Genomic DNA, 18,440 nt, shown 5'->3' with positions numbered 1-18,440 from the left:
ATTCAGACAGGAAGTCTAGGCCTCTCTGAAGTTTTGCAGTCAGAGCTCCGATGACCCTACTCTTGTAGACGATGGATGTGTCATCTGTGAACAGAGACAACGATCCACCATCAGGGAGAGCCGGCATATCGGAGGTGAACAGGTTGAATAGGATGGGGCCAAGGATGCTTCCTTGTGGAACCCCGGCACCGATGTTGAAAGCATCCGATGTGATGCCATTCAGAGAGACTAGGAACGTCCTGTCTGATAGATAGTTGTTTGTTATCTTCACTAGGAAGATTGGAAGACCGTACTGCTGCAATTTGAACACCAGGCCATCATGCCGCTTTTTCAACGTCCAACAACGCCATGGCAGATGTTTTCGTAACAGACTTGTTCCGTCTGAGAATGTTTGTTACTCGAGTTAGCTGGTAGACGGTCGAACGACCTTTCCGAAAACCAAACTGTTCCTCGAGTAACAAGTTGCTTTCATCGGCAGATGTTAGGAGCCGGTGGTACACTGCTCTTTGGAACAGTTTTGATAACCCTGAGAGAAGGCTGATTGGTCGATAACTTGAAGGAGAGGACGGATCCTTCCCAGGTTTCCGTATGGTTATGACTTTAGCCGACTTCCAACACGAGGAGAAGTAGCCAAGTCTGAGGCACTGATTAAAAATCAGTGCCAGATGGTTGTAGAATCTGGAACTCAAGTGTTTGAGCAAAGATGAATACTAAGATGAAACAGTCGGAAGAAAAACTTTCTATTTTAGTGTCCTCTTTCACGGTCCCTTTCATCCAATGAATATCCCCCGTATGCAAGGTAATTTTGTGGTTTTGCTTCTCCTCGGTAGAGATGAAATTTTGCGCTATTTTTTATCAAAACAATCACACCAAAATCAGAGATGCCCCATTTTTAAATTATTCGATTAACATCTAATCGATTATTTTTTGTTCGCTGTGCAGTCATTTATCCACAAATGAGAGTGCAGCATATGTTTGAAACGATGGGTGATGATCCTCTGGTTGGCTTATGTCAGCATGATATAACCGAATACAAATATCTTAATTTTCGGTTCGGTAATCGATTAATCGATTATCCGAATGAAAATCGGCCATCACTAGATGAATGTGAAACGTCATTTCAAACTTAAGGTCGTACATAAATAATGATACAATTTGAAAGGGACCGGGGCTAATCAAAAATTACGTCCCCATGGTAACTGAAATAAACACGAGTGCCGACCGGTTGGTTTGAGTTCCAGATTCAGAATGTTGTCGAAACCTGGGGCCTTCATGTTTTTAGATGATTTTATATAGGCCAACAGTTCGTCAGCCGTAATCTCGGATTCCTCTGGAAAAATGTTAGGAATCTGAAGAACATTGGTTGCATTTTCAGCAACCTCAGATTCATGAAGGCTGACGATGTTTTGTCCGAGATTATGGGAGCTGACGAAGTGTTGACCTATCGCGGCAGTCTTCTCTTCAGGAGTTATCAGATGAACCACTGGGTCGCCGGGACGATCCAGTGAGGTCAGTGGTGGAATGGGCCTAGGTTTGTTTTTAAGAAGGGCTTAGCACAATCTGGGAGAGAGCGGATTTTACTAGCAAAATCGTTATTTCTGAGATCCACCATACTGGCCTGAATGATCTTTGCTAATCGATTACAATTGGTCTTCAAGTTAGGCAGGCCAGTACGCTGGTACTGCCTACGAATGGAGTTACGGAGTCTAATGAGATCTTTGGTAGGGCTGTCAAGGTTCAGAGTGTTACTCACATGTCTGGATACTGGCACCTGTTGTTCCCTGGCCCGGGAAATCGCCTCCTCGATGGTTTGTAGACATCGGTTAACATCTTCGGACGTCCCCGGTTGGACATCGTAGTCGATGGTTGTGTCGACGCAGTGTTGATATTGCGCCCAGTTGACTCGATGGTAGTTGCGCCTGGAAGCTTCGAATCGGTTTGCCGAGGATCCAACTTCGGCCACCACCGGGTAGTGGTCCGAGCTCAGCTCCTGCAATGCCACAGGTTGCGAGATGTTGTGTCCCATGTTGCTTACGAAGATGTCGATGGTCGCATGGACCCCAGACCGACTCAACCGGGTGGGAGAGTCCGGGGCCAAGATGGTATAGTGGCTCTCTTGCAGGTCTTCCTTGAGGATGATGCCGTTTCTATTGCTCCGACCGTTGCCCCAAGCTTGGTGTTTTGTGTTCAGATCGCCAGCGATGATAAAGTTCTTGCTCCTCCGGGTGAGTTTGATGATCTCTTTCCGGAGGGCTACTGACGAGCCGTCCCTGATGTTGGTTTGCTTGGGGCAGTAGGCCGCGATGATGGTGATTGGGCCAAGTGATGTGCTCACCTCCACTCCGATGGCTTCAATTATTTTAAGCTGGAAGTTTGGTAGCAGCCGGCAACTGATGTTCCGTCTTGCAGCGATGGCCACTCCTCCACCTCCAGAGCAGGTGCGATCAAGAAAGAATATGTTCAGTTCGGGCTTCAAATGCGTCTCGGTGATGATAGCAATGTCGACCTCCTTGGTGTTGAGGAAATTGAGTAGCTCTACACACTAAGATTTTTTTACAGGAGTCAGTATTTTTTTACTGGGTTTTTGAATTGCTGAAAAAGTTGGTAAAAATTCAAATGACCGTTATCCGTAAGGAATCAATGAAATCGACCAATTTTATTTTCTATCATTAAATGGGGTTAACATAACTAAGTATATACAAGTTCAGAACAATTTTTCTAATTAAAAAAATTTCTACAGATTTTTAAACTTTTACCGAACAGTTCCGCAATTCAAAAACTCAGTAAAACCAACAATCAATACGAAACTAACGATTTTAAATTGGTTCACTGCTTGACTAGCCTATTGGTCCCAAGCAAATCGATTAACGTATCCCATTCTAGTCAAAATTCTAGTACTACACAATGTTTGTTTTGATCCGCTATGAAAGTTTGACAGATAAAATGAGGGGTTATTGGATTTTCCTATGATTCGAGGGGTGATTCGACTAGCTTGGGACCGAAGATAGTACCAGAGGTGAGCCAAAAAGTTGAGCTCGTTTCTTCGGGACCTACTTGTCTTAGAGTTACCTCTATGGTAAAACCGTACTGACTCGATTAGTGTGTATGCTTGTTCGTCAGTGAGCTAGCGTTCCAATTTGCAATTTTTATAGCTTCACGGTCCATACTTGGTGACGAGTGACAAGGCAGCATGAAGCTGTTCAGATCGAGTATTGCAGGTACGCATGATGATGATGACCTCGGCCACGAGCGTCACAAGTTCCTCCGAGGTGAACGGAGAATCGTCGACAGATTCACCTGAGATAGCACCAGCGTATGATAAACCAGGGGCGGTGGATGAACCTGGAATTGGCTGGGCCGCAGTAACAGCGAGACGATGCTGAACTGTCCGACTGTTGGGAACCATTTGGATACTCGCAGGATTGGCTTGTTGGTTGCTGAGCGGAAGCGGGGCTAGGGTCCGAACATGTCGACGGGGCTGGAGAACTGGGTACTGGACTTCCGTTAGTACAGGAGGTGAACGATGATTACGAAGGCGACCGAGCTGGTTGTTGATTGTGGCCTTCCGACAGATATTAATGAACTCCACTCGCTTGGGACATCCGCGATTGGAGGCTTGGTGGTTTCCACTGCAGTTGACACACGTTGGCTCGATGTCATCGACTTGCCGCAGTTTGTCTTCATGTGGCAGTTTTTGGTGCCATGGCCATATGAGAAGCAGTTCATACACTGCGTTACATCACGATGTTGGGGTTTGTAATGCTCCCAACTGATGATGACCTGAAACAGGTCCCAGATTTTGGATGTCAGAGCCGCAAGACTGGTGGATCCCTTTGTGAAATGCACCAGGAACAACTGATCACGGAAGCTGGTGTTTTGGTTGGGACGCCGGTTCATCTGGAACACGGCCTCAGGTTGGAGCCCAAGCCACTCCAGCTCGGACTTCACCGCAGCAGCCTCGAACGATGGTAATCCACGCAAAACCACCTTCAGTGGCTTGCTCGATGGCAGATCATGCGTGAAGAAGTCCACGTTGTTGTTCTTCAGGAAACTTCCTATTTGTTTGTACTCCTCCAGGCTGGAGCACATGATTTTGGTTCCGATGCTGCAAAGCTTGAAGCGAGACAGCAGCTTGTGTTTTGCCAGTTCGGCACCCAGCTTGGCAACATCCTTCACCGGCGTGAAAAGCGGGGGAATCCGCTCTCGTCTTGCAATGGGAACGGCGGCACCTTCGCCATTTTCTTTCGGGAGTACTGCATACTGGTTGGCTTGCAGTACACGTTTTCCGGCGTCATCCTGCGACGCGCTGGGCTTGATTAGCACCTTCTTTGAAGGGCCCGCTGCTGGCTCATTGGCACGCTTACGCACCATTTGTTTCGTGTTTGCAAGTTCAATTAAACTTGCCAGACCGCGAGAAGGTGGCGACACTTCCACGGCGCAATGTGACAGTACAAAACGAAACAAAATAGAATCGAGAACTCGAGCGAAAATACGAACTGAACAGCTCGACAGTCGAGCAAAGAATGATTTGATCCAGAGATGATGGATTTAAATTCTTAACCCTCCGTTACTCGCGCTGTTGTACTTTGTACAACACACATGAGTTTGCCATTGCCATTTTGTTGCTGAGTTACCAATTGATCTGAAACCAACGAGTATTCCTCAAAAATCTTGTTTTGATCTAAACAAGCTAAACTTTGATTACAGTAAACACCTAAAAAAATGCGGATAATATGGAAAATGTAAATAGAAATCGCGTAAACTGTGGCCATACTACGTGGGATTTGACTTCATTGATTACAACATAGAAGATATCGAGATCCTGACCAGATAGAAAGTTACTGTCTCGGACAAAGTTGTTCAGAAGCTCATAGCCTTGTCGCTGGTGGACAGTAGTTCAGAATTTTCTCACTACGTAGCGCTAGTATACATGTGATATGTCTCGTGATCCTGACCAGATAGAAAGTTACTGTCTTTCACAAAGTTTTTCAGGAGGTCAAAGCCTATTGCTTGGTGCTCAATAGTTCGGAATTTGCTCACTACGCGACGCTAGTATACACGTGAAATTCTCATATAAAATATCTCAAGTTCCCAAGCAGATAGAAAGGTACTGTCTTCGGCATAGTTGTTCAGGAGGTCAAGGTTTTTCGCAAGTGGACAGTAGTTACGAGTTTTCCCACTTTGCGGCGCTACTTTACATGCGAAACTCTTGCATATAAAATATCTCTAGATCCTGACCAGATAGAAAGTAAATGTTTTCGCATAGTTTTTTCAGGAAGTCAAGATTTTTTGTTGGGTGATAATAGTTCAGAATTTTCTCACTATGCGGCGCTAGTATATACGTGCCTTTCTCGCATATTCAGCTCGAGATCTTGGTTAGCTAGAAAGTTGCTGTCTTCGGCAAAGTTGTTTAGGGGGCCAAGACTTTTTTGCTGGTAAACAGTAGTTAAGAATTTTCTCACCACGTGGCGTTAGTATACATGTACACTTCTCAAAAATGCTATATCTTGAGATCCTGATCAGATAGAAAGTTACTGGTGGCTGGTGGACAGTAGTTCAGAATTTTTTCACTTCATGGTGCTAGTATACATGTGAAATTCACGCATATAAAATATCTCAAGTTCTTGACCAGATAGAAACATACTGTTGTCGGCAAAGTTGTTCAGGATATCACAAAATTTTTGCTCGTGGACAGTTGTTCAAAATTTTCTCACTACGTAGCGCTAATGAAATATGAAATTCTCTTTTAATAACTCTTTTTTTAACTTGTAACAAAAGTAACTCTTTTGAACAAAGTTTTTCAGGAGGTTAAAGCCTATTTTTGGTGCACAATGTTTCAGAATTTTCTCACTACGCGGTGCTAGTATACACGTGAAATTTTCACGCATAAAATATCTCGAAATCCTGACCAAATAGAAAATTACTGTCTTCGGCAAACTTGTTCAGGAGGTCAAGGTATTTTGGCTGGTGAACAGTAGTTCAGAATTTTCTAACTGCGCTGCGCTAGTATACACGTGCAATCCTCATATATTCTACAGCTCGAGATCCCGAACAGCTAGAAAATTACTGTCTTCGGCAAAGTTGTTTAGGAGATCAAAGCTTTTTTGCTGGTGAACAGTAAATATTTCAGAATATTTTCGGTATGCGGCGCTAGTGTGTATGTAAAATATTTGTATATACTATAGCTTAAGGTCAGGAACTAACTTTCATCGTCAAAGTTGTACATGCGGCAAAGTTCTTCCGGATGGTGAACATGCAAATGTGTTTTGTTCAAACCTCTCTTATTTACGTCTACTTTAATTTCAATTTTTTTTCCAAGTCAATTCTGAGATTTTTCAGAGTAAGTTTATAAAAATAGTGTAACTTTGGGTGAAGCTTTGGTATACAAAATTTAAAAATGATATTAAGCAATATGCCTCTTCGTTTTTTATTCAAAATCTTTAAAATGTTCTAAAACGAACGAAAATTGGAAGTGCGTGTCCTTAAACTTATGATCGGGAGTGTACGGTTTTATTAATTTCTCCATTCAACTGAGCAAAAGTGCCTCACTCTATGAGTTAGTCTCGTTCGATGTGCGGTATAAGAGGTGAGGAGAAAGGAAAGTAGTGGACTCTTTCATTCTGACGGTGTTCTTATGCAACAGCAGACGTGACGTCACGTCTGTTGCTGCGTAAGAAGACGCGAGAACGAAAGAGTCCACTAGTTTCCTTTCTCCTCACCTCTTATACCGCACATCGAGTCTCGTTGTCCGTGCACACGTAAATACAAGGATTTTGTTTTAGACCCCTCGATAAGACATTTTGAAATTAGCCTTAAATGAAAGGGAGACTCTAAAAATTTATTTGGTGGAAGTTTCACCGATATTGATCTTTTAAGATAATGTTTTCCATCTGAGATACGTTCATCTTCTTGTTCGCATTTCAAGCTTATTGCTTAGCGTATATCCACTTGTATACCTCTGGTAAATTAGTGGTAACACGTATCTCAGGGGCCTCATAGCCTAGTTAATAAAGGCACGGTATTACCAAGCCGGAGGCTGCGGGTTCGATTCCCAGTCCGGTCGAGGGAATCTTTCGGGTTGGAAATTTTCTCGACTTCCCTGGGCATAGAGAGTATCATTGTGCTTGCCACACAATATACAAATTCATGCATTGGTATCGGCATCGAAAGCTCTCAATTAATAACTGTGGAAGTGCATTTAGAACACTAAGTTGAGAGCACGCAATAAGCTAATATGCGCTAAGCAATAAGCTTGAAATGCGAACAAGAAGAAGAAGAAGAAGTACACCAAGCAATAGGCTTTGACCTCCTGAACAACTATCTCGAGATATTTTATATGAGAATTTCACGTGTATACTAGCGCCGCGTAATGAAAAAATTCTGAACTACTGTCCACCAGCCAAAAATACTTGTCCCCCTGAACAAGTTTGCCGAAGACAGTAGCTTTCTATCCGGTCAGGATCTCGAGCTATTGTATATGCGAAAATTGCACGTATATACTAGCGCCACGTAGTGAGATTTTTCTGAACTACTCCACCAACGAAAATATCTTGACTTCCTGAAAAATTTTGCCCTAGACAGTAACTTTCAATCTGGTCAGAATCTCGAGATATTTTATATGAGAATTTCACGTGTATAATAGCACCGCGTATTGAGAAATTTTTTGGAACTATTGTGCACCAAGAAATAGGCTTTGATCTCATCAACAATAGGGTGTCCCAAAATTGCACTATGTCCGGAAATCTGGGGGCTCGCCCTCCAAATGATAGCTAAGGGTGTTACAAACAAACTTTTGTATGGCGACAACTCTGGGAAATGTTGTTTAGAGGTCGCCCCGACGAGATTTTTGAAAAAAGTCCATTTTTCATAGCTGTTATCCAATAAATATTTTTAGTTCTTTAAATTTCAGTGAAATCTCACCCTTTTATATTTATCGCAGATTACCAAGGGTCAAAACTATAAGAGAAAAAATGTCAACGGCATGTTCTGAGACCAATTTGCTAGTTACAATTTTTCAAATTCTCTAAAATGATGTTTTTTGTTGTACATCACTGCATTCAATCATCAAAAGTGGGTATCAAACATAGCGTTATTTTCAACCAAATGCAGCAAAAATATGGGAAATTTTATAAGCAAACACTTTGTGCAAAACACTTTAACCTCATTTTTAACCGTTAAAAAGTTGTTCGTGATTTACTGTGGAAAGAAAAGTTCAGAATTTCAATACATGCAGTATGTCCAACAGCAAATCAACCTATCATTGAAATCGATAAATACAAATCACCTACTTTGTTGAAAATCACTTGATAACATTTGTTTTGAAGGTTCTAGAATTCAATAGGAGGATATATGAGCGGAGAGGGATCACACAATTTATTAGTTTCCATTTGATTGCCGTAGCAAGCAGAACCAAAAAAGAAAATCATGTTACCAAAAACCAAGCGCAAGTCGGATCTCATCACCGGTATTGCGAGGAAGCATTTGCCCAGAAACCGTTTGCCGTCGGAGTTGGCCGTCATCAGGTACTTTCGATTCAAGCATGAAACTTTTAATCTGAAAAAGCATTCAAGTTGTGGCTACCGAAGCTGCTTGCATATCAATGTGCCCTCCACAGTGTAGTCTACAGATAGGGACATGGACGATGTTTTACAATTCGACTTTCTAACACAGAAACATTTGACCGTATTTGACTTCTTATGGTCTCCTGGCTTAAGTCTAGAATATACTTTTACTATATCACGTCACGTTTTTAAGGTATCACTAACTTTATGAGGCTGTACCACCCTACAGACGTGTACATACTTGCAGAATCAGAGGCGAGTGTTTCAGCAATCACGGGCAAAAGGTTTGGATTGAGTTTCAGCATCATAATATCCTGGATCCTGTCATCACTCAAACGTTGACGATGGTCGGTGAGAACAAATTTTAAGCCGCTAAATGCACGCTCAACCGATGCCTGAGTGGACAACAGCCAATCGATGCATTTCTGAATTACGGGAACGTTCGCCTTCCCAATACCTCAAAATGTCGAATTTAGATGCTGGTTCTTTAGATGTGGATGGTTCTTCAGACGGAGCGTTGATGCTTACTTTCTGTTGTAGCTCCATTTCTTTGATGAGTATCAATATTTTATTTTCTCTTACTTGTACTGACTTATCTTCAATGTGAGAATCTTTCGAAAAATAGCTCTCAAGGTAATCTTCAATGATCCTAGTAGCACACTTGTCGCAAATCGGTTGTGGAATCTCCTATACGACTTATTCCAGTTATAAACAAGTTTGTGCTACTGTTAGTAGCACACGGGGAAATTACTCTCATCAGTAGTGGCAACCTCTGGATTATCCGCAACTTTTCCCTCAACTTCATCAATACGGGCGTGCAGTTCCAGCAAGTACCGCTAAATGAAGATTATAAATATAACATAGATCCTGATGTAAAATGAAACAATAAAGCTAATAAATTGTTACCTGGATAGCATGTTTGTCGGCTGATGAGATTCGATTCGAACCAATGTATTTGAACCTCGGATCGATATACAAACATGCTTTGAAATGCATGGTATTTGTCAATTGTTCCAAACTGCGCTCCATTGCTACCAAAAGCTTTTTTGAAAGTTGATTCTCATGCATTCTTGCCAATTGTGCTTGGCAAATCAGCCATTGTGAGTAGAACTCGGACAGTGTGATATGTTCGTACTACAGATTTACCGTCAAGAAAAAGAGCGGATGAAGAGCTACACACAGTTCGTCAAACACCTCCAATGTTTGGAAAAACCTAAAAATGTTAAGCAAAACTCATCATAAAAGCGAAGACATAAAATCAAGAAGACTGGCAACTCTGCCAGAATCCATGCGACAGATACAGTAGCGCTGCACTCGAGCGAAGGTGGAAGTACTGCATAGCAAAATGAGCAAATACACAAACCTTTTTTTATGAGGTTGTAATCTTTGCTATCCAATTTGTTCGAAGCATGTACCTTTACGCGGCAGATGACGTGATTGTGTCAGTCTCATAGCGGTCGTAAGAGAAAATGGAAGAGTTGACAGTCTTCTTGATACGTTGACTTCGATAAAAGTAAAGTTTTTTTTTTTTTTTATTTGTCGTCAATCAGTGTAGACCGTTCTACAATTGTTGTCTTAAGTGCTATTTTTACAATTTTGTCTTTGTTTATATTTTTTTATAATATGTCTTAAGAACAAGTTAAAACATTAGTTCTAGTTGACGTTATGCGACGAATTAAAATATTGCTTTAATTTGGTTTTTGTCATTGTAAAGTCAATGTTATCGCAGTGCTTATTATATGTATCCATGATTTGGTTCAAGGGTCCAAATTTGGCATAATTCGTACGATGACGATTTGTAGCAAATATATTTCTATTTCGTAAATGCCTAGATGGTGTATATAAATTTAAGGATGACAAAAGTTCTATTGAATCAATTCGATGTGATACGATATCGTTTACGAAAGAAATCATAGCAAATTCACGACGCTTTTTTAATGTTTGGATATTTATGAGCTGTGTAAGATGGCAGAGGAAATACAGTCCAACCTAAATTGCTGAGTGCATACAACAGAAACTGCTTTTGAACGGACTCTATTCTTTCTTCGTGTGTGATTGAAAAAGGTGACCAAACTATGCTGCAATATTCTAATATCGATCTTACATAAGCAATGTACAATGTTTTTATCGTATACGGATCGTGAAAGTTATAGCAGAAACGTTTTATGAAACCAAGCATGTTGTTAGCTCTGTTAATAATTGTGTTATAATGATCGGTGAAAGTAAGTTTTGAGTCCAAAATAACACCTAGATCCCTGACTCTATCACACTTTTCTACGGTCTGGTTTCCTAAAGTGACTGATATATCGGGTAGCTTTTGTTTTCTACTAATGGTAATGGAGTTACATTTTTTTTTATATTTATTGTGTTAATAATTGTGTTATAATGATCGGTGAAAGTAAGTTTTGAGTCCAAAATAACACCTAGATCCCTGACTCTATCACACTTTTCTAAGGTCTGGTTTCCTAAAGTGACTGTTATATCGGGTAGCTTTTGTTTTCTACTAATGGTAATGGAGTTACATTTTTTATATTTAATTGTAGCAGGCTTTTTTGACACCAAGTTGAATTTCCTCTTTGAATGTGATGATGTCTTTGGCATCTTTTATTTCCAAAAAAAGTTTAATGTCGTCAGCATATATTAAAACTTTCAATTTCTTAATAATGAAAGATATGTCATTGACGAAGAGAATAAATAAAAGTGGTCCTAAATGGGAGCCTTGAGGAACTCCTGAAGTGACATCAACGGGATTTGATATCTTTCCTTTGTATTTTACTATTTGATGACGGTCAGTTAAATATGATTCAAGCCACTTGAGGAGTGCGTAATGAATTCCCATTTTTTGAAGTTTAAAAAGAAGCATGGGTATGTCAATTCGATCAAACGCTTTGCTGAAATCTGTATACAACACTTCTACATGGTTTCCGTTATCCATTGCATTCAAGGAATAATTAATTAATTCAAGCAAATTCGTAGTTGTTGAACGGCCTTTAAAGAAGTCATGTTGCAGTTATTCTCTTTTTAATTTGAAGAAAGAGTTTTTCATTTACAATCGCCTCGAAAAGTTTTGGAATGCAAGAGATAATAGCTATACCACGATAATTACGTATGTCGGATTTTTTACCCGATTTAAAGATAGGCACTAAAAACGAGTTTTTCCATATTTTAGGGAAGTTTCCGGATTCCAGTGACATATTGAAAATCCAAAATAATGGAGCAGTAAGTTCAATTGCTAAAGTTTTCATAAAAACTGGCGGAACACCGTCAGGGCCAGGACCTTTAGATGCATCTAAATTGTTTAAACCCTTTAAGATATCATGAACCTTGATTTGACTTACGCTGATGTCAATATTCTGGATATGATTCAAAATATTCACGGTCACGGTCCTCTTTTGAAAACGTAGTATATATTTCTTGGAAGAAATTTGCAAACAAATGGCATCCGAGTTCTCACCTATCCTATCGTCCAAATGCATCTTTGAGGGAAAATTATCAGATTTTAATTTGGTTTTCACATAATTGAAGAAGTTTCTAGGACAAGATTTTATTTCAAGTTCAGTTTTTAAATTATACTCCTCAAATGCCATATTCACGGCCAAATTTAACTGATCGCAAATGTCTAAATAGTATGCCAAAGTTTCTTCATTATTATATTTTTTATAAAATTTGTGCGCTTTTTGCTTTCGATTTTTTAAATTTTTCAGTTCCCTGTTGTACCAAACTGGATGTTTTGCATGACTCTTCTTTTAGTTGGCACTTCTTCAAGTATTATTTCAAGCAACACATTGTAGAATACGTCAACTGCACATTCAACATTTCCTGCAGTTCTTAATATTGCTTGGCAATCGACAATGTTCAATCTATTTCTAATGTTATCATAATTTGCTGAATTGTAATCAAAGATTTCATCAAATTCGCAGTCGTTGGTTCTTTCATTTATGTGAACGAATAGATAATATTCTATTGCTGTGTGAAACATTTCATTTCTCCATTAACGATTCAGTCACACAGAAATCTTCATAAGTATTTGTTAATAAAAGGTCGAAATAACAATTTTGATGATTTTTCACATGGTTAATTTGATTGAGTCCTAAATTTGCAATTTTGTCAAAAATGAAATGGAGTGTTTCATTTTCCCCAACGACTGGAAGTAAGATGCTTTCATTGTTCATATCAGAAATAAAGTCAACATTGCGTTGGTTAAAGTCCCCATGTATATGAACTTTTACTTCAGGGGGTAAACTAGGCAAAATTTCTTCTGCTTTTCCAAAAAACTTATCATACGTGTCCTTATGAGCATTGTTTGGAGGAAAGTATACCGAAGCAAAGACATGTGTTTCGTCTGCTACTTGCGCTTTCACCCTTACATGTTCAAATTCTTCAAATTTAGTAGCCATAATAATTTCTGAATTCAATTGGGTCGAAATCGTTATTAATACTCCACCTCCCGATTTTTTTTCCAGATCATTGAAAATTGCGGTCGTCTCTATAAACGTTATAATTGTTACCAAAAACTTCTTCATATCTCACACTATCATCCCAACTTGTTTCATTAGCCATTATGACAGAGTAAGTAGAACTTAATATTTTTGTTAATTTCATTCATTTTACCGGCGCTTCTCATGCGGTTAGCATTTTGGCAATATACCAAAATTTCTGTAGTGGTCTGAAGATTAGGTGAAGAAGTTGATGGTAACCTGTCATTCATAAAACTATTACAACAATTATTTACCCCTGATCCATGTTCCGGATTTGTTTCGTTCTGCAAAGTGTCGTGATCTTCGTTATTTTCTTCCTGTGTCAGTTTTGTAGAAAAAACGAGTGCCTCTCCTTGATGTAGAGAAGTCGTCAAGTCCTGGATAATGTCGGGGTCTGCCGGATCATTGTCTTCCTCCAAGGGGTGCGTCAATTTCGTACAAAACACGTTGTTGTTGTCAAAATGGTTGTTGTTGTCAAAATGGTTGTTGTTGTTGTTGTTGTTGTTGTTGTTGTTGTTGTTGTTGTTGTTGTTGTTGTTGTTGTTGTTGTTGTTGTTGTTGTTGTTGTTGTTGTTGTTGTTGTTGTTGTTGTTGTTGTTGTTGTTGTTGTTGTTGTTGTTGTTGTTGTTGTTGTTGTTGTTGTTGTTGTTGTTGTTGTTGTTGTTGTTGTTGTTGTTGTTGTTGTTGTTGTTGTTGTTGTTGTTGTTGTTGTTGTTGTTGTTGTTGTTGTTGTTGTTGTTGTTGTTGTTGTTGTTGTTGTTGTTGTTGTTGTTGTTGTTGTTGTTGTTGTTGTTGTTGTTGTTGTTGTTGTTGTTGTTGTTGTTGTTGTTGTTGTTGTTGTTGTTGTTGTTGTTGTTGTTGTTGTTGTTGTTGTTGTTGTTGTTGTTGTTGTTGTTGTTGTTGTTGTTGTTGTTGTTGTTGTTGTTGTTGTTGTTGTTGTTGTTGTTGTTGTTGTTGTTGTTGTTGTTGTTGTTGTTGTTGTTGTTGTTGTTGTTGTTGTTGTTGTTGTTGTTGTTGTTGTTGTTGTTGTTGTTGTTGTTGTTGTTGTTGTTGTTGTTGTTGTTGTTGTTGTTGTTGTTGTTGTTGTTGTTGTTGTTGTTGTTGTTGTTGTTGTTGTTGTTGTTGTTGTTGTTGTTGTTGTTGTTGTTGTTGTTGTTGTTGTTGTTGTTGTTGTTGTTGTTGTTGTTGTTGTTGTTGTTGTTGTTGTTGTTGTTGTTGTTGTTGTTGTTGTTGTTGTTGTTGTTGTTGTTGTTGTTGTTGTTGTTGTTGTTGTTGTTGTTGTTGTTGTTGTTGTTGTTGTTGTTGTTGTTGTTGTTGTTGTTGTTGTTGTTGTTGTTGTTGTTGTTGTTGTTGTTGTTGTTGTTGTTGTTGTTGTTGTTGTTGTTGTTGTTGTTGTTGTTGTTGTTGTTGTTGTTGTTGTTGTTGTTGTTGTTGTTGTTGTTGTTGTTGTTGTTGTTGTTGTTGTTGTTGTTGTTGTTGTTGTTGTTGTTGTTGTTGTTGTTGTTGTTGTTGTTGTTGTTGTTGTTGTTGTTGTTGTTGTTGTTGTTGTTGTTGTTGTTGTTGTTGTTGTTGTTGTTGTTGTTGTTGTTGTTGTTGTTGTTGTTGTTGTTGTTGTTGTTGTTGTTGTTGTTGTTGTTGTTGTTGTTGTTGTTGTTGTTGTTGTTGTTGTTGTTGTTGTTGTTGTTGTTGTTGTTGTTGTTGTTGTTGTTGTTGTTGTTGTTGTTGTTGTTGTTGTTGTTGTTGTTGTTGTTGTTGTTGTTGTTGTTGTTGTTGTTGTTGTTGTTGTTGTTGTTGTTGTTGTTGTTGTTGTTGTTGTTGTTATTGTTGTTGAGCAAGTTTTGTTTCCATCGCCTTTCAAGCCTTTCCAGCTATTTTTGCTGTATCAAACGGCGTGATTTTCGGTCATCGTACTCGGTCCAGTCTGCCTTCCATACCTTCCTGGTACCAAGTAGACGCCACCCTAAGTCATCGTTGTTGTTATTTAATTCCACCTACAAGCTGGGGCACGAGTCAGATGGCGATTGCAAAGGTGCAGCGCTCCGTGGTGAGGCTGTATTTGCTGACAGTGACTTCAGCTCGTCAAGAATATCGAGTTCCAGCACAGAGTTAGAGCTCATGGTACAACTTGCCGCAATGTCGAGCGACAGCTGGTTCAGTTGATTTATTTCATTACTGATATTTCGGAGCTCGGTGAATATATCTGACGTCACAGTTCTCAATGACGTAGACACACTGTCTTTTGTTGCCATCATAGCTGTATCGAAAAGCGATGTAGTGTGATTTTTGAGGGCAATGACACTGCCAGCTAAGGTGCTGTTTCTGTTAATTGCAGACAGTTCATTTTTTATGCCTACCAGCAGTGGAGGCCTTCGACAGCTTCGTGAACAATTCGAGGATTTTCTTGCTGCATCGCGAAACGATGTGTCACTTCTGTGTTGGCATGCAGTTGCTCCGTTAGAAGTTTTTGTTGATCCGGTAATTGATTGAATTCTAACTTTGCTTGCAGATGCTCTTGACACGAGTCGCAGCATGGTAGAAGATAAGAATTAAAATCCCCTACTTTTTTATTGTCCTTCCTGCGTAGTGAATTCCTCTGCATGGCCACTCCTACGCAGGCTGCATGAAATGTGCGTATGCAGCCAGTGCAATTACACATCAGCGAATCAACGGAAGAGTCAAATGAACAAATTTCACAATTCATATTGAAATGAACGGAACCAACAGCTATCGCGCGAAATTATTACAGCGAGAACGAAACGTACGCAAAAAAAGCCCAGAACGCACGTGGCTAGGAACGATTGTAAAACGGTCTTCCTCATTTCAGCAAAATTGTTTTCCAGCACCAGAATAAATGCTAATGTAAAACGGTCTTCCTCATTTCAGCAAAATTGTTTTCCAGCACCAGAATAAATGCTTTTTGATTGCGCAAAGCAGGGTTACTTCCGCTCACTTGCTATAAAAAAAGGTTTTTCGGAATTATAAAATCATTAGATGTTAAAATGATAATTAGTACTTGTATGTTAGAAAAATACGTTGTAAGGTATGTGTTTGACTAAGAAAACCCGTCAATTTCACTTTCAGAGCGTCACAATTAGCGATTTTATGATTCGTGAGCGTTCACTCAGAGTATCGTAAAATCGCTTATTGTGACGCTCTGAAAGTAATATAGACAGGTTTTATGTGTCACACACATACTTTATAACCTCTTCTTGTAACTTACAATTTCTAATTATCATTATAACAGTAGACAGGCTTTGTGATTTAAAAACGTTGTGCGATACTTTGTCGGTGAGTTTTTTTAACTTATTTCTTGACGGCGTTGATTCGTTTGGAATATTTCTTCAGTATATCCCAAACAGCCAGGTGGTACGTATGAACTGCACAGCGTGCTACTAATGACAATGGCTCTACAGTGTCATCCTCCTCTTCCTCGTCGTTTTCTGCTACGGCTTCTGTAGGATCTTCACATTCGTCCTCTGAACCATCATCTTCATCGAGTGCTTCGTCTACGGCCTCGAGATCGTGGAGACGATTGGAACCAAGATAACTGATGACGGTTTCGACTGCTTTCATCTCATTACCTAGAATGTTGTCTCCAGTAGTGTTTTCTTGGTATGACATCAGCATAGTTTTTAAATGTCGGACTGAAGCAACCATGTTTTGCCCGTTATCGTGTGCAATAGTCAGCACCTGATTCGAGTTTATTCCGAACTTTTCCATTGCTTCTCTCTGAATCGTTTCTTGAAGGTTTTCCGCTGTCTGTCTAATTACCATCTCTTTCATAACTATGAAAATAAAATGTAAACATTGAAATAATCATACGATTTAGTTTGATTGATTGCTTACCCAAATGTCGAGAAACAATTTTTCCGTCCATATAATATTGTGCACCCACGGCAAAGGAATGATGATTTCTTGTGGATACGCTGTCCATGTAAGCTAATGATTTGAGATGAAGCGTTCTTGTCAGCTAAAATCTTATTGAATGATGCTTTTGATATATGATGTGTTGACATGAGCAACAGAGTCTATTAATATGCAATCTCAACTCCAGCTACTTTTGCTTCAATCATTGCATCGTTTTCATTGGGTGCTTTATAGCTACACGAAGAAGATTGTAGATGATTCACTGCTCGTTTATTAGATTCTGCGATTTTTTGTTGTTCCATCATTTTATAGAAAATGGTAGCAATTATTAGCAATAAGCATTTAATTTTTATTGATACTTTTCAGATGTTCTATTAACAAATTAAGTTTATTGCAATTCACAAAAAAATAGGTTCAAATTGCTACTCATTCAAAAAAGGATAAAAAATTTACTCAATATTTTCATCATTTTCACGTACCTTCGTGTCCAACTCAGCTTCGGTTTTTCCACACTCGATGGCTGCAACTTTTCGCAACTGCCTCCTCTTGCTCTGCATGACGCTTCAACGGTCTTCTCTGGTCTCCTGTAGAATTTGATGGACAAACGCGTGCAACACGGACAGAAAATTGTTTGCATTGAACCAAACAAAACTTTAGTTGTATTTAAACAAACAATTCCGGTTGAAATTATATTGCATTTTATTGTTTCTATAAAACTTATTCAAATAAATTCAACATAAGATTCTTTTTGTTTTAATAAGCCACTTTTCAATTGCAACTATTGTAAAAATAACAATATTCTATTATTAAGCCAACAATAGTTAATTTTAATTTAGCATTTATTTGCTGTGTCTATTCCCCGGGCCATGAATACAAAAATAACAACCAACTATTCCCTCGTTTTCACCCGGACAAAAATGTAAATAATAACAACAAATTTCTCATTTGATTAAGTATTGTTTTTAATTGTGAATTTCGGGAAATAAGTACGAGATTTCCGAAAATCTTGAGACTTGAGGTAAGCAAGTAAGCTGCAGTTGAAGCTGCAGTTGTTAAATATAATCAATTTTTAAGTTTTTTTTTCCTTGATTTTTTTCCGTCGATCTTGTTTTCCGTACTGAGTACCAATGCTCCCGACGCCAGGAATGCACCTCCCACACCTGGACCCTACATATCGACCCATCAACTCATGAACCGGTGACCAACGGCTTTACTTCCCTTCCCGAAGGAAGGCGTGATCAGTGATTTTATGCCTCAAAAATTCAATTGCAATTCTGTTTGTTGCAAAAAGAAAACAAAACACAAAAAAAAAATCGACATTATTTTTGAATCAATAAACATATTGTTATTTCTACTGCGTGAATTGTCAGCCTTCATAAAATAAATTTGATTGAATCAACAAGAAATCTCTTTTAAAAACAAACATATTTTCTTGTTGACCCAGCTGCCAAATTTGACAACTTACGTCAAAACCATGAAAGCTCTTGTAAATTCGAAAAGATTTTCTTTTTGATTTAACAATCCATGGGTTTTA

This window comes from Ochlerotatus camptorhynchus, unplaced genomic scaffold, assembly GCF_037179485.1.
Source record: "Ochlerotatus camptorhynchus isolate MF236.1 unplaced genomic scaffold, CSIRO-AGI_Acam_v1.1 ptg000061l, whole genome shotgun sequence".
NCBI classification, from domain to species: domain Eukaryota; kingdom Metazoa; phylum Arthropoda; class Insecta; order Diptera; family Culicidae; genus Ochlerotatus; species Ochlerotatus camptorhynchus.
Note: the sequence above shows the minus strand (reverse complement) of the source record.